The sequence below is a fragment of the Conger conger genome, chromosome 13 (assembly GCF_963514075.1).
Source record: "Conger conger chromosome 13, fConCon1.1, whole genome shotgun sequence".
Classification (NCBI taxonomy): domain Eukaryota; kingdom Metazoa; phylum Chordata; class Actinopteri; order Anguilliformes; family Congridae; genus Conger; species Conger conger.
Window position 1 is genome coordinate 38,501,886 of NC_083772.1, and position 14,897 is coordinate 38,516,782.

General features: G+C 48.2%; 16 non-coding genes across 16 annotated transcripts; all 16 read left to right on the forward strand.

Annotated features, from left to right (window-relative positions):
- The first annotated feature begins 232 nt into the window (after window positions 1–232).
- trnae-cuc (transfer RNA glutamic acid (anticodon CUC)) lies at window positions 233–304 on the forward strand. Its single transcript has one exon. It is a non-coding gene; the product is annotated as a tRNA-Glu (tRNA).
- Window positions 305–546: 242 nt separating this feature from the next.
- On the forward strand, window positions 547–634 carry trnay-gua (transfer RNA tyrosine (anticodon GUA)). Its single transcript is given in 2 exon segments — window positions 547–583; window positions 599–634. It is a non-coding gene; the product is annotated as a tRNA-Tyr (tRNA).
- Window positions 635–2,087: 1,453 nt separating this feature from the next.
- trnae-cuc (transfer RNA glutamic acid (anticodon CUC)) lies at window positions 2,088–2,159 on the forward strand. Its single transcript has one exon. It is a non-coding gene; the product is annotated as a tRNA-Glu (tRNA).
- Window positions 2,160–2,401: 242 nt separating this feature from the next.
- trnay-gua (transfer RNA tyrosine (anticodon GUA)) lies at window positions 2,402–2,489 on the forward strand. The gene is given in 2 exon segments: window positions 2,402–2,438; window positions 2,454–2,489. It is a non-coding gene; the product is annotated as a tRNA-Tyr (tRNA).
- Window positions 2,490–3,942: 1,453 nt separating this feature from the next.
- On the forward strand, window positions 3,943–4,014 carry trnae-cuc (transfer RNA glutamic acid (anticodon CUC)). Its single transcript has one exon. It is a non-coding gene; the product is annotated as a tRNA-Glu (tRNA).
- Window positions 4,015–4,256: 242 nt separating this feature from the next.
- On the forward strand, window positions 4,257–4,344 carry trnay-gua (transfer RNA tyrosine (anticodon GUA)). The gene is given in 2 exon segments: window positions 4,257–4,293; window positions 4,309–4,344. It is a non-coding gene; the product is annotated as a tRNA-Tyr (tRNA).
- Window positions 4,345–5,797: 1,453 nt separating this feature from the next.
- trnae-cuc (transfer RNA glutamic acid (anticodon CUC)) lies at window positions 5,798–5,869 on the forward strand. The gene has a single exon. It is a non-coding gene; the product is annotated as a tRNA-Glu (tRNA).
- Window positions 5,870–6,111: 242 nt separating this feature from the next.
- On the forward strand, window positions 6,112–6,199 carry trnay-gua (transfer RNA tyrosine (anticodon GUA)). Its single transcript is given in 2 exon segments — window positions 6,112–6,148; window positions 6,164–6,199. It is a non-coding gene; the product is annotated as a tRNA-Tyr (tRNA).
- A 1,454-nt stretch (window positions 6,200–7,653) lies between these two features.
- Window positions 7,654–7,725, forward strand: trnae-cuc (transfer RNA glutamic acid (anticodon CUC)). Its single transcript has one exon. It is a non-coding gene; the product is annotated as a tRNA-Glu (tRNA).
- Window positions 7,726–7,967: 242 nt separating this feature from the next.
- Window positions 7,968–8,055, forward strand: trnay-gua (transfer RNA tyrosine (anticodon GUA)). The gene is given in 2 exon segments: window positions 7,968–8,004; window positions 8,020–8,055. It is a non-coding gene; the product is annotated as a tRNA-Tyr (tRNA).
- A 1,454-nt stretch (window positions 8,056–9,509) lies between these two features.
- On the forward strand, window positions 9,510–9,581 carry trnae-cuc (transfer RNA glutamic acid (anticodon CUC)). The gene has a single exon. It is a non-coding gene; the product is annotated as a tRNA-Glu (tRNA).
- Window positions 9,582–9,823: 242 nt separating this feature from the next.
- trnay-gua (transfer RNA tyrosine (anticodon GUA)) lies at window positions 9,824–9,911 on the forward strand. Its single transcript is given in 2 exon segments — window positions 9,824–9,860; window positions 9,876–9,911. It is a non-coding gene; the product is annotated as a tRNA-Tyr (tRNA).
- Window positions 9,912–11,364: 1,453 nt separating this feature from the next.
- trnae-cuc (transfer RNA glutamic acid (anticodon CUC)) lies at window positions 11,365–11,436 on the forward strand. The gene has a single exon. It is a non-coding gene; the product is annotated as a tRNA-Glu (tRNA).
- Window positions 11,437–11,678: 242 nt separating this feature from the next.
- trnay-gua (transfer RNA tyrosine (anticodon GUA)) lies at window positions 11,679–11,766 on the forward strand. The gene is given in 2 exon segments: window positions 11,679–11,715; window positions 11,731–11,766. It is a non-coding gene; the product is annotated as a tRNA-Tyr (tRNA).
- A 1,453-nt stretch (window positions 11,767–13,219) lies between these two features.
- trnae-cuc (transfer RNA glutamic acid (anticodon CUC)) lies at window positions 13,220–13,291 on the forward strand. Its single transcript has one exon. It is a non-coding gene; the product is annotated as a tRNA-Glu (tRNA).
- A 242-nt stretch (window positions 13,292–13,533) lies between these two features.
- trnay-gua (transfer RNA tyrosine (anticodon GUA)) lies at window positions 13,534–13,621 on the forward strand. The gene is given in 2 exon segments: window positions 13,534–13,570; window positions 13,586–13,621. It is a non-coding gene; the product is annotated as a tRNA-Tyr (tRNA).
- Window positions 13,622–14,897: the final 1,276 nt, after the last annotated feature.

A 14,897-nucleotide genomic window follows, 5' to 3' on the forward strand; every position in this document is an offset into this window, starting at 1 on the left:
GGTATCTTTTACACGATGTGCGACACAGAAAAATGAACACAATTGCCACTAACCTCTGTCCACAGTCTTGCCCTCAAAATGGGCCCCAAAAGCTGCTGTCTCCTCCCCTTCCTGTCAGATGGTCTGGACACAGGCAGTCTGTCTCAGACAAACAAAATGGCTGTTGTCTTTTTTTGCAAGAAGGCCTATGCCCCCTATCGGGAATTTTCCAATGCCGAGACAACACAACAAGTCCCTGGTGGTCTAGTGGTTAGGATTCGGCGCTCTCACCGCCGCGGCCCGGGTTCGATTCCCGGTCAGGGAACGAGTTTTAACGCAGCTGTCTTTGTCGGCTGGCCCGATTCGCTGGAGAACCAAAAGGACCCGGCAAACGACGGCCTCGTTTCCATCGCAGCAAGCGGGCCAGAGACCAGGCGTAACCCTAAACTGTCGGGGACATTGGCGTTTCTCGGAATGAGCTGCGCTTCCCTTTTTGCCTTCAATTCGGCGATGTACAAAGGCAGCGTGCCGCTACGGAGCAAGGATACCCCCCACCAACAGCGACACCCTTCGATAGCTCAGTTGGTAGAGCGGAGGACTGTAGACGGGCAGTGTTGAAATCCTTAGGTCGCTGGTTCAAATCCGGCTCGAAGGAGAGTGTTTTGACAGCACAAAGCTTTTGGGTCAGACACATCAGTCGCTTGACATAATTACCCGTGTATTCCGCTGGTTCCCGACCGTGTTCTCGGAGATCTACCGTCTTGACGGTTTTGGCTTCAAGCCTAACAAAGCGTACCTTATTCAAGAGCAAGAGATGTCGTTGAGCTGCTCATTAGTTGAATGGCATCTGCCCAAATAGGGTCGAAATGAAAACCCACAGGGCAGTAGATGTCCGGGAACAGGGTCGGAAACCGCTGCTTCATGCTATTGCGAACGATATTGCCTGTTAAGGGGAGGAAAACACCTTTCATTGTGACATACATGTAATGTCTGCTTTTTCAAGCCATTCGTGACACAATGTGGCTCAAGGGGGTAAAAAAAATCCATCTAAACACGAAAATCACCCAATTAACAGAAAATAACAACCTGTTCAAATTGCAGGATTGCAAGCGTGGTTGCATTTTCCAGGATTGACTTTCGGGCACTTTCCCGGCTGAAACTCAAGAATCTTATTTTGTGATATAGGCCGCTGGTTAGAGTTATCTTTGGAAAAAATGGGTGGCGACACCACAAAGGTCACGTTCCACGGAGATTTGAACTTGGATTACTCAATTGAAAATTCAGAAGGCTAACCATTACACCATGGAACCACCACAACTATACCAATGAAAAGAACAACAAGAAACGTGCAGTGGTGAAGCAAGCTTTCTGCACTGGAATTTGGCCGGCTTTAACACAGTATTCTGAGCTACAAACTTACAGACACAGAGTAAAGCTGCACTACCACCCAACTGACTATGAAAACACGAGGCCTCTAATTACAGCTAGAATGGATGGGTAAAGAGTTGCAGCCTAATGTAGTGTGTGTTGTGTGATGGAGAGGTGTGTGTACAAACCAAACTCAGCAAAGCAGAAAGACAATGCGGCATGGCCAGCAAGGCAGTTGCCCCGCTTAGCAGCTGAGAGGAAGATGATCATGGACAGCATTTACAGCACTGCCTCTGTGCCGCTCGGCCGTTGTTTCTTCTTCTCCTCAGTTCAATTGTTTGTTTTTGTGGGAAAAGGACGATTATTAGAAAACAAAGAAAAAGGGAAAAAAAAGCATGAGGCGGTGAGGCGACAAAACGCTCGTGGTGGCGGAAATCGGCAGATGTTGTGAAAGGGCCATTCATACGAACAGATGGTATCTCAAACCAAGTATCTACGTAACCCACGGGGTATCTTTTACACGATGTGCGACACAGAAAAATGAACACAATTGCCACTAACCTCTGTCCACAGTCTTGCCCTCAAAATGGGCCCCAAAAGCTGCTGTCTCCTCCCCTTCCTGTCAGATGGTCTGGACACAGGCAGTCTGTCTCAGACAAACAAAATGGCTGTTGTCTTTTTTTGCAAGAAGGCCTATGCCCCCTATCGGGAATTTTCCAATGCCGAGACAACACAACAAGTCCCTGGTGGTCTAGTGGTTAGGATTCGGCGCTCTCACCGCCGCGGCCCGGGTTCGATTCCCGGTCAGGGAACGAGTTTTAACGCAGCTGTCTTTGTCGGCTGGCCCGATTCGCTGGAGAACCAAAAGGACCCGGCAAACGACGGCCTCGTTTCCATCGCAGCAAGCGGGCCAGAGACCAGGCGTAATCCTAAACTGTCGGGGACATTGGCGTTTCTCGGAATGAGCTGCGCTTCCCTTTTTGCCTTCAATTCGGCGATGTACAAAGGCAGCGTGCCGCTACGGAGCAAGGATACCCCCCACCAACAGCGACACCCTTCGATAGCTCAGTTGGTAGAGCGGAGGACTGTAGTCGGGCAGTGTTGAAATCCTTAGGTCGCTGGTTCAAATCCGGCTCGAAGGAGAGTGTTTTGACAGCACAAAGCTTTTGGGTCAGACACATCAGTCGCTTGACATAATTAGCCGTGTATTCCGCTGGTTCCCGACCGTGTTCTCGGAGATCTACCGTCTTGACGGTTTTGGCTTCAAGCCTAACAAAGCGTACCTTATTCAAGAGCAAGAGATGTCGTTGAGCTGCTCATTAGTTGAATGGCATCTGCCCAAATAGGGTCGAAATGAAAACCCACAGGGCAGTAGATGTCCGGGAACAGGGTCGGAAACCGCTGCTTCATGCTATTGCGAACGATATTGCTTGTTAAGGGGAGGAAAACACCTTTCATTGTGACATACATGTAATGTCTGCCTTTTCAAGCCATTCGTGACACAATGTGGCTCAAGGGGGTAAAAAAAATCCATCTAAACACGAAAATCACCCAATTAACAGAAAATAACAACCTGTTCAAATTGCAGGATTGCAAGCGTGGTTGCATTTTCCAGGATTGACTTTCGGGCACTTTCCCGGCTGAAACTCAAGAATCTTATTTTGTGATATAGGCCGCTGGTTAGAGTTATCTTTGTAAAAAATGGGTGGCGACACCACAAAGGTCACGTTCCACGGAGATCTGAACTTGGATTACTCAATTGAAAATTCAGAAGGCTAACCATTACACCATGGAACCACCACAACTATACCAATGAAAAGAACAACAAGAAACGTGCAGTGGTGAAGCAAGCTTTCTGCACTGGAATTTGGCCGGCTTTAACACAGTATTCTGAGCTACAAACTTACAGACACAGAGTAAAGCTGCCCTACCACCCAACTGACTATGAAAACACGAGGCCTCTAATTACAGCTAGAATGGATGGGTAAAGAGTTGCAGCCTAATGTAGTGTGTGTTGTGTGATGGAGAGGTGTGTGTACAAACCAAACTCAGCAAAGCAGAAAGACAATGCGGCATGGCCAGCAAGGCAGTTGCCCCGCTTAGCAGCTGAGAGGAAGATGATCATGGACAGCATTTACAGCACTGCCTCTGTGCCGCTCGGCCGTTGTTTCTTCTTCTCCTCAGTTCAATTGTTTGTTTTTGTGGGAAAAGGACGATTATTAGAAAACAAAGAAAAAGGGAAAAAAAAGCATGAGGCGGTGAGGCGACAAAACGCTCGTGGTGGCGGAAATCGGCAGATGTTGTGAAAGGGCCATTCATACGAACAGATGGTATCTCAAACCAAGTATCTACGTAACCCACGGGGTATCTTTTACATGATGTGCGACACAGAAAAATGAACACAATTGCCACTAACCTCTGTCCACAGTCTTGCCCTCAAAATGGGCCCCAAAAGCTGCTGTCTCCTCCCCTTCCTGTCAGATGGTCTGGACACAGGCAGTCTGTCTCAGACAAACAAAATGGCTGTTGTCTTTTTTTGCAAGAAGGCCTATGCCCCCTATCGGGAATTTTCCAATGCCGAGACAACACAACAAGTCCCTGGTGGTCTAGTGGTTAGGATTCGGCGCTCTCACCGCCGCGGCCCGGGTTCGATTCCCGGTCAGGGAACGAGTTTTAACGCAGCTGTCTTTGTCGGCTGGCCCGATTCGCTGGAGAACCAAAAGGACCCGGCAAACGACGGCCTCGTTTCCATCGCAGCAAGCGGGCCAGAGACCAGGCGTAATCCTAAACTGTCGGGGACATTGGCGTTTCTCGGAATGAGCTGCGCTTCCCTTTTTGCCTTCAATTCGGCGATGTACAAAGGCAGCGTGCCGCTACGGAGCAAGGATACCCCCCACCAACAGCGACACCCTTCGATAGCTCAGTTGGTAGAGCGGAGGACTGTAGTCGGGCAGTGTTGAAATCCTTAGGTCGCTGGTTCAAATCCGGCTCGAAGGAGAGTGTTTTGACAGCACAAAGCTTTTGGGTCAGACACATCAGTCGCTTGACATAATTAGCCGTGTATTCCGCTGGTTCCCGACCGTGTTCTCGGAGATCTACCGTCTTGACGGTTTTGGCTTCAAGCCTAACAAAGCGTACCTTATTCAAGAGCAAGAGATGTCGTTGAGCTGCTCATTAGTTGAATGGCATCTGCCCAAATAGGGTCGAAATGAAAACCCACAGGGCAGTAGATGTCCGGGAACAGGGTCGGAAACCGCTGCTTCATGCTATTGCGAACGATATTGCCTGTTAAGGGGAGGAAAACACCTTTCATTGTGACATACATGTAATGTCTGCCTTTTCAAGCCATTCGTGACACAATGTGGCTCAAGGGGGTAAAAAAAATCCATCTAAACACGAAAATCACCCAATTAACAGAAAATAACAACCTGTTCAAATTGCAGGATTGCAAGCGTGGTTGCATTTTCCAGGATTGACTTTCGGGCACTTTCCCGGCTGAAACTCAAGAATCTTATTTTGTGATATAGGCCGCTGGTTAGAGTTATCTTTGTAAAAAATGGGTGGCGACACCACAAAGGTCACGTTCCACGGAGATTTGAACTTGGATTACTCAATTGAAAATTCAGAAGGCTAACCATTACACCATGGAACCACCACAACTATACCAATGAAAAGAACAACAAGAAACGTGCAGTGGTGAAGCAAGCTTTCTGCACTGGAATTTGGCCGGCTTTAACACAGTATTCTGAGCTACAAACTTACAGACACAGAGTAAAGCTGCCCTACCACCCAACTGACTATGAAAACACGAGGCCTCTAATTACAGCTAGAATGGATGGGTAAAGAGTTGCAGCCTAATGTAGTGTGTGTTGTGTGATGGAGAGGTGTGTGTACAAACCAAACTCAGCAAAGCAGAAAGACAATGCGGCATGGCCAGCAAGGCAGTTGCCCCGCTTAGCAGCTGAGAGGAAGATGATCATGGACAGCATTTACAGCACTGCCTCTGTGCCGCTCGGCCGTTGTTTCTTCTTCTCCTCAGTTCAATTGTTTGTTTTTGTGGGAAAAGGACGATTATTAGAAAACAAAGAAAAAGGGAAAAAAAAGCATGAGGCGGTGAGGCGACAAAACGCTCGTGGTGGCGGAAATCGGCAGATGTTGTGAAAGGGCCATTCATACGAACAGATGGTATCTCAAACCAAGTATCTACGTAACCCACGGGGTATCTTTTACATGATGTGCGACACAGAAAAATGAACACAATTGCCACTAACCTCTGTCCACAGTCTTGCCCTCAAAATGGGCCCCAAAAGCTGCTGTCTCCTCCCCTTCCTGTCAGATGGTCTGGACACAGGCAGTCTGTCTCAGACAAACAAAATGGCTGTTGTCTTTTTTTGCAAGAAGGCCTATGCCCCCTATCGGGAATTTTCCAATGCCGAGACAACACAACAAGTCCCTGGTGGTCTAGTGGTTAGGATTCGGCGCTCTCACCGCCGCGGCCCGGGTTCGATTCCCGGTCAGGGAACGAGTTTTAACGCAGCTGTCTTTGTCGGCTGGCCCGATTCGCTGGAGAACCAAAAGGACCCGGCAAACGACGGCCTCGTTTCCATCGCAGCAAGCGGGCCAGAGACCAGGCGTAATCCTAAACTGTCGGGGACATTGGCGTTTCTCGGAATGAGCTGCGCTTCCCTTTTTGCCTTCAATTCGGCGATGTACAAAGGCAGCGTGCCGCTACGGAGCAAGGATACCCCCCACCAACAGCGACACCCTTCGATAGCTCAGTTGGTAGAGCGGAGGACTGTAGTCGGGCAGTGTTGAAATCCTTAGGTCGCTGGTTCAAATCCGGCTCGAAGGAGAGTGTTTTGACAGCACAAAGCTTTTGGGTCAGACACATCAGTCGCTTGACATAATTAGCCGTGTATTCCGCTGGTTCCCGACCGTGTTCTCGGAGATCTACCGTCTTGACGGTTTTGGCTTCAAGCCTAACAAAGCGTACCTTATTCAAGAGCAAGAGATGTCGTTGAGCTGCTCATTAGTTGAATGGCATCTGCCCAAATAGGGTCGAAATGAAAACCCACAGGGCAGTAGATGTCCGGGAACAGGGTCGGAAACCGCTGCTTCATGCTATTGCGAACGATATTGCCTGTTAAGGGGAGGAAAACACCTTTCATTGTGACATACATGTAATGTCTGCCTTTTCAAGCCATTCGTGACACAATGTGGCTCAAGGGGGTAAAAAAAATCCATCTAAACACGAAAATCACCCAATTAACAGAAAATAACAACCTGTTCAAATTGCAGGATTGCAAGCGTGGTTGCATTTTCCAGGATTGACTTTCGGGCACTTTCCCGGCTGAAACTCAAGAATCTTATTTTGTGATATAGGCCGCTGGTTAGAGTTATCTTTGTAAAAAATGGGTGGCGACACCACAAAGGTCACGTTCCACGGAGATTTGAACTTGGATTACTCAATTGAAAATTCAGAAGGCTAACCATTACACCATGGAACCACCACAACTATACCAATGAAAAGAACAACAAGAAACGTGCAGTGGTGAAGCAAGCTTTCTGCACTGGAATTTGGCCGGCTTTAACACAGTATTCTGAGCTACAAACTTACAGACACAGAGTAAAGCTGCCCTACCACCCAACTGACTATGAAAACACGAGGCCTCTAATTACAGCTAGAATGGATGGGTAAAGAGTTGCAGCCTAATGTAGTGTGTGTTGTGTGATGGAGAGGTGTGTGTACAAACCAAACTCAGCAAAGCAGAAAGACAATGCGGCATGGCCAGCAAGGCAGTTGCCCCGCTTAGCAGCTGAGAGGAAGATGATCATGGACAGCATTTACAGCACTGCCTCTGTGCCGCTCGGCCGTTGTTTCTTCTTCTCCTCAGTTCAATTGTTTGTTTTTGTGGGAAAAGGACGATTATTAGAAAACAAAGAAAAAGGGAAAAAAAAAGCATGAGGCGGTGAGGCGACAAAACGCTCGTGGTGGCGGAAATCGGCAGATGTTGTGAAAGGGCCATTCATACGAACAGATGGTATCTCAAACCAAGTATCTGCGTAACCCACGGGGTATCTTTTACACGATGTGCGACACAGAAAAATGAACACAATTGCCACTAACCTCTGTCCACAGTCTTGCCCTCAAAATGGGCCCCAAAAGCTGCTGTCTCCTCCCCTTCCTGTCAGATGGTCTGTACACAGGCAGTCTGTCTCAGACAAACAAAATGGCTGTTGTCTTTTTTTGCAAGAAGGCCTATGCCCCCTATCGGGAATTTTTCAATGCCGAGACAACACAACAAGTCCCTGGTGGTCTAGTGGTTAGGATTCGGCGCTCTCACCGCCGCGGCCCGGGTTCGATTCCCGGTCAGGGAACGAGTTTTAACGCAGCTGTCTTTGTCGGCTGGCCCGATTCGCTGGAGAACCAAAAGGACCCGGCAAACGACGGCCTCGTTTCCATCGCAGCAAGCGGGCCAGAGACCAGGCGTAATCCTAAACTGTCGGGGACATTGGCGTTTCTCGGAATGAGCTGCGCTTCCCTTTTTGCCTTCAATTCGGCGATGTACAAAGGCAGCGTGCCGCTACGGAGCAAGGATACCCCCCACCAACAGCGACACCCTTCGATAGCTCAGTTGGTAGAGCGGAGGACTGTAGTCGGGCAGTGTTGAAATCCTTAGGTCGCTGGTTCAAATCCGGCTCGAAGGAGAGTGTTTTGACAGCACAAAGCTTTTGGGTCAGACACATCAGTCGCTTGACATAATTAGCCGTGTATTCCGCTGGTTCCCGACCGTGTTCTCGGAGATCTACCGTCTTGACGGTTTTGGCTTCAAGCCTAACAAAGCGTACCTTATTCAAGAGCAAGAGATGTCGTTGAGCTGCTCATTAGTTGAATGGCATCTGCCCAAATAGGGTCGAAATGAAAACCCACAGGGCAGTAGATGTCCGGGAACAGGGTCGGAAACCGCTGCTTCATGCTATTGCGAACGATATTGCCTGTTAAGGGGAGGAAAACACCTTTCATTGTGACATACATGTAATGTCTGCCTTTTCAAGCCATTCGTGACACAATGTGGCTCAAGGGGGTAAAAAAAATCCATCTAAACACGAAAATCACCCAATTAACAGAAAATAACAACCTGTTCAAATTGCAGGATTGCAAGCGTGGTTGCATTTTCCAGGATTGACTTTCGGGCACTTTCCCGGCTGAAACTCAAGAATCTTATTTTGTGATATAGGCCGCTGGTTAGAGTTATCTTTGTAAAAAATGGGTGGCGACACCACAAAGGTCACGTTCCACGGAGATTTGAACTTGGATTACTCAATTGAAAATTCAGAAGGCTAACCATTACACCATGGAACCACCACAACTATACCAATCAAAAGAACAACAAGAAACGTGCAGTGGTGAAGCAAGCTTTCTGCACTGGAATTTGGCCGGCTTTAACACAGTATTCTGAGCTACAAACTTACAGACACAGAGTAAAGCTGCACTACCACCCAACTGACTATGAAAACACGAGGCCTCTAATTACAGCTAGAATGGATGGGTAAAGAGTTGCAGCCTAATGTAGTGTGTGTTGTGTGATGGAGAGGTGTGTGTACAAACCAAACTCAGCAAAGCAGAAAGACAATGCGGCATGGTCAGCAAGGCAGTTGCCCCGCTTAGCAGCTGAGAGGAAGATGATCATGGACAGCATTTACAGCACTGCCTCTGTGCCGCTCGGCCGTTGTTTCTTCTTCTCCTCAGTTCAATTGTTTGTTTTTGTGGGAAAAGGACGATTATTAGAAAACAAAGAAAAAGGGAAAAAAAAAGCATGAGGCGGTGAGGCGACAAAACGCTCGTGGTGGCGGAAATCGGCAGATGTTGTGAAAGGGCCATTCATACGAACAGATGGTATCTCAAACCAAGTATCTGCGTAACCCACGGGGTATCTTTTACACGATGTGCGACACAGAAAAATGAACACAATTGCCACTAACCTCTGTCCACAGTCTTGCCCTCAAAATGGGCCCCAAAAGCTGCTGTCTCCTCCCCTTCCTGTCAGATGGTCTGGACACAGGCAGTCTGTCTCAGACAAACAAAATGGCTGTTGTCTTTTTTTGCAAGAAGGCCTATGCCCCCTATCGGGAATTTTCCGATGCCGAGACAACACAACAAGTCCCTGGTGGTCTAGTGGTTAGGATTCGGCGCTCTCACCGCCGCGGCCCGGGTTCGATTCCCGGTCAGGGAACGAGTTTTAACGCAGCTGTCTTTGTCGGCTGGCCCGATTCGCTGGAGAACCAAAAGGACCCGGCAAACGACGGCCTCGTTTCCATCGCATCAAGCGGGCCAGAGACCAGGCGTAACCCTAAACTGTCGGGGACATTGGCGTTTCTCGGAATGAGCTGCGTTTCCCTTTTTGCCTTCAGTTCGGCGATGTACAAAGGCAGCGTGCCGCTACGGAGCAAGGATACCCCCCACCAACAGCGACACCCTTCGATAGCTCAGTTGGTAGAGCGGAGGACTGTAGTCGGGCAGTGTTGAAATCCTTAGGTCGCTGGTTCAAATCCGGCTCGAAGGAGAGTGTTTTGACAGCACAAAGCTTTTGGGTCAGACACATCAGTCGCTTGACATAATTAGCCGTGTATTCCGGTGGTTCCCGACCGTGTTCTCGGAGATCTACCGTCTTGACGGTTTTGGCTTCAAGCCTAACAAAGCGTACCTTATTCAAGAGCAAGAGATGTCGTTGAGCTGCTCATTAGTTGAATGGCATCTGCCCAAATAGGGTCGAAATGAAAACCCACAGGGCAGTAGATGTCCGGGAACAGGGTCGGAAACCGCTGCTTCATGCTATTGCGAACGATATTGCCTGTTAAGGGGAGGAAAACACCTTTCATTGTGACATACATGTAATGTCTGCCTTTTCAAGCCATTCGTGACACAATGTGGCTCAAGGGGGTAAAAAAAATCCATCTAAACACGAAAATCACCCAATTAACAGAAAATAACAACCTGTTCAAATTGCAGGATTGCAAGCGTGGTTGCATTTTCCAGGATTGACTTTCGGGCACTTTCCCGGCTGAAACTCAAGAATCTTATTTTGTGATATAGGCCGCTGGTTAGAGTTATCTTTGTAAAAAATGGGTGGCGACACCACAAAGGTCACGTTCCACGGAGATTTGAACTTGGATTACTCAATTGAAAATTCAGAAGGCTAACCATTACACCATGGAACCACCACAACTATACCAATGAAAAGAACAACAAGAAACGTGCAGTGGTGAAGCAAGCTTTCTGCACTGGAATTTGGCCGGCTTTAACACAGTATTCTGAGCTACAAACTTACAGACACAGAGTAAAGCTGCCCTACCACCCAACTGACTATGAAAACACGAGGCCTCTAATTACAGCTAGAATGGATGGGTAAAGAGTTGCAGCCTAATGTAGTGTGTGTTGTGTGATGGAGAGGTGTGTGTACAAACCAAACTCAGCAAAGCAGAAAGACAATGCGGCATGGCCAGCAAGGCAGTTGCCCCGCTTAGCAGCTGAGAGGAAGATGATCATGGACAGCATTTACAGCACTGCCTCTGTGCCGCTCGGCCGTTGTTTCTTCTTCTCCTCAATTCAATTGTTTGTTTTTGTGGGAAAAGGAAGATTATTAGAAAACAAAGAAAAAGGGAAAAAAAAGCATGAGGCGGTGAGGCGACAAAACGCTCGTGGTGGCGGAAATCGGCAGATGTTGTGAAAGGGCCATTCATACGAACAGATGGTATCTCAAACCAAGTATCTACGTAACCCACGGGGTATCTTTTACACGATGTGCGACACAGAAAAATGAACACAATTGCCACTAACCTCTGTCCACAGTCTTGCCCTCAAAATGGGCCCCAAAAGCTGCTGTCTCCTCCCCTTCCTGTCAGATGGTCTGGACACAGGCAGTCTGTCTCAGACAAACAAAATGGCTGTTGTCTTTTTTTGCAAGAAGGCCTATGCCCCCTATCGGGAATTTTCCAATGCCGAGACAACACAACAAGTCCCTGGTGATCTAGTGGTTAGGATTCGGCGCTCTCACCGCCGCGGCCCGGGTTCGATTCCCGGTCAGGGAACGAGTTTTAACGCAGCTGTCTTTGTCGGCTGGCCCGATTCGCTGGAGAACCAAAAGGACCCGGCAAACGACGGCCTCGTTTCCATCGCAGCAAGCGGGCCAGAGACCAGGCGTAATCCTAAACTGTCGGGGACATTGGCGTTTCTCGGAATGAGCTGCGCTTCCCTTTTTGCCTTCAATTCGGCGATGTACAAAGGCAGCGTGCCGCTACGGAGCAAGGATACCCCCCACCAACAGCGACACCCTTCGATAGCTCAGTTGGTAGAGCGGAGGACTGTAGTCGGGCAGTGTTGAAATCCTTAGGTCGCTGGTTCAAATCCGGCTCGAAGGAGAGTGTTTTGACAGCACAAAGCTTTTGGGTCAGACACATCAGTCGCTTGACATAATTAGCCGTGTATTCCGCTGGTTCCCGACCGTGTTCTCGGAGATCTACCGTCTTGACGGTTTTGGCTTCAAGCCTAACAAAGCGTACCTTATTCAAGAGCAAGAGATGTCGTTGAGCTGCTCATTAGTTGAATGGCATCTGCCCAAATAGGGTCGAAATGAAAACCCACAGGGCAGTAGATGTCCGGGAACAGGGTCGGAAACCGCTGCTTCATGCTATTGCGAACGATATTGCCTGTTAAGGGGAGGAAAACACCTTTCATTGTGACATACATGTAATGTCTGCCTTTTCAAGCCATTCGTGACACAATGTGGCTCAAGGGGGTAAAAAAAATCCATCTAAACACGAAAATCACCCAATTAACAGAAAATAACAACCTGTTCAAATTGCAGGATTGCAAGCGTGGTTGCATTTTCCAGGATTGACTTTCGGGCACTTTCCCGGCTGAAACTCAAGAATCTTATTTTGTGATATAGGCCGCTGGTTAGAGTTATCTTTGTAAAAAATGGGTGGCGACACCACAAAGGTCACGTTCCACGGAGATTTGAACTTGGATTACTCAATTGAAAATTCAGAAGGCTAACCATTACACCATGGAACCACCACAACTATACCAATGAAAAGAACAACAAGAAACGTGCAGTGGTGAAGCAAGCTTTCTGCACTGGAATTTGGCCGGCTTTAACACAGTATTCTGAGCTACAAACTTACAGACACAGAGTAAAGCTGCCCTACCACCCAACTGACTATGAAAACACGAGGCCTCTAATTACAGCTAGAATGGATGGGTAAAGAGTTGCAGCCTAATGTAGTGTGTGTTGTGTGATGGAGAGGTGTGTGTACAAACCAAACTCAGCAAAGCAGAAAGACAATGCGGCATGGCCAGCAAGGCAGTTGCCCCGCTTAGCAGCTGAGAGGAAGATGATCATGGACAGCATTTACAGCACTGCCTCTGTGCCGCTCGGCCGTTGTTTCTTCTTCTCCTCAGTTCAATTGTTTGTTTTTGTGGGAAAAGGAAGATTATTAGAAAACAAAGAAAAAGGGAAAAAAAAGCATGAGGCGGTGAGGCGACAAAACGCTCGTGGTGGCGGAAATCGGCAGATGTTGTGAAAGGGCCATTCATACGAACAGATGGTATCTCAAACCAAGTATCTACGTAACCCACGGGGTATCTTTTACACGATGTGCGACACAGAAAAATGAACACAATTGCCACTAACCTCTGTCCACAGTCTTGCCCTCAAAATGGGACCCAAAAGCTGCTGTCTCCTCCCCTTCCTGTCAGATGGTCTGGACACAGGCAGTCTGTCTCAGACAAACAAAATGGCTGTTGTCTTTTTTTGCAAGAAGGCCTATGCCCCCTATCGGGAATTTTCCAATGCCGAGACAACACAACAAGTCCCTGGTGATCTAGTGGTTAGGATTCGGCGCTCTCACCGCCGCGGCCCGGGTTCGATTCCCGGTCAGGGAACGAGTTTTAACGCAGCTGTCTTTGTCGGCTGGCCCGATTCGCTGGAGAACCAAAAGGACCCGGCAAACGACGGCCTCGTTTCCATCGCAGCAAGCGGGCCAGAGACCAGGCGTAATCCTAAACTGTCGGGGACATTGGCGTTTCTCGGAATGAGCTGCGCTTCCCTTTTTGCCTTCAATTCGGCGATGTACAAAGGCAGCGTGCCGCTACGGAGCAAGGATACCCCCCACCAACAGCGACACCCTTCGATAGCTCAGTTGGTAGAGCGGAGGACTGTAGTCGGGCAGTGTTGAAATCCTTAGGTCGCTGGTTCAAATCCGGCTCGAAGGAGAGTGTTTTGACAGCACAAAGCTTTTGGGTCAGACACATCAGTCGCTTGACATAATTAGCCGTGTATTCCGCTGGTTCCCGACCGTGTTCTCGGAGATCTACCGTCTTGACGGTTTTGGCTTCAAGCCTAACAAAGCGTACCTTATTCAAGAGCAAGAGATGTCGTTGAGCTGCTCATTAGTTGAATGGCATCTGCCCAAATAGGGTCGAAATGAAAACCCACAGGGCAGTAGATGTCCGGGAACAGGGTCGGAAACCGCTGCTTCATGCTATTGCGAACGATATTGCCTGTTAAGGGGAGGAAAACACCTTTCATTGTGACATACATGTAATGTCTGCCTTTTCAAGCCATTCGTGACACAATGTGGCTCAAGGGGGTAAAAAAAATCCATCTAAACACGAAAATCACCCAATTAACAGAAAATAACAACCTGTTCAAATTGCAGGATTGCAAGCGTGGTTGCATTTTCCAGGATTGACTTTCGGGCACTTTCCCGGCTGAAACTCAAGAATCTTATTTTGTGATATAGGCCGCTGGTTAGAGTTATCTTTGTAAAAAATGGGTGGCGACACCACAAAGGTCACGTTCCACGGAGATTTGAACTTGGATTACTCAATTGAAAATTCAGAAGGCTAACCATTACACCATGGAACCACCACAACTATACCAATGAAAAGAACAACAAGAAACGTGCAGTGGTGAAGCAAGCTTTCTGCACTGGAATTTGGCCGGCTTTAACACAGTATTCTGAGCTACAAACTTACAGACACAGAGTAAAGCTGCACTACCACCCAACTGACTATGAAAACACGAGGCCTCTAATTACAGCTAGAATGGATGGGTAAAGAGTTGCAGCCTAATGTAGTGTGTGTTGTGTGATGGAGAGGTGTGTGTACAAACCAAACTCAGCAAAGCAGAAAGACAATGCGGCATGGCCAGCAAGGCAGTTGCCCCGCTTAGCAGCTGAGAGGAAGATGATCATGGACAGCATTTACAGCACTGCCTCTGTGCCGCTCGGCCGTTGTTTCTTCTTCTCCTCAGTTCAATTGTTTGTTTTTGTGGGAAAAGGACGATTATTAGAAAACAAAGAAAAAGGGGAAAAAAAGCATGAGGCGGTGAGGCGACAAAACGCTCGTGGTGGCGGAAATCGGCAGATGTTGTGAAAGGGCCATTCATACGAACAGATGGTATCTCAAACCAAGTATCTACGTAACCCACGGGGTATCTTTTACACGATGTGTGACACAGAAAAATGAACACAATTGCCACTAACCT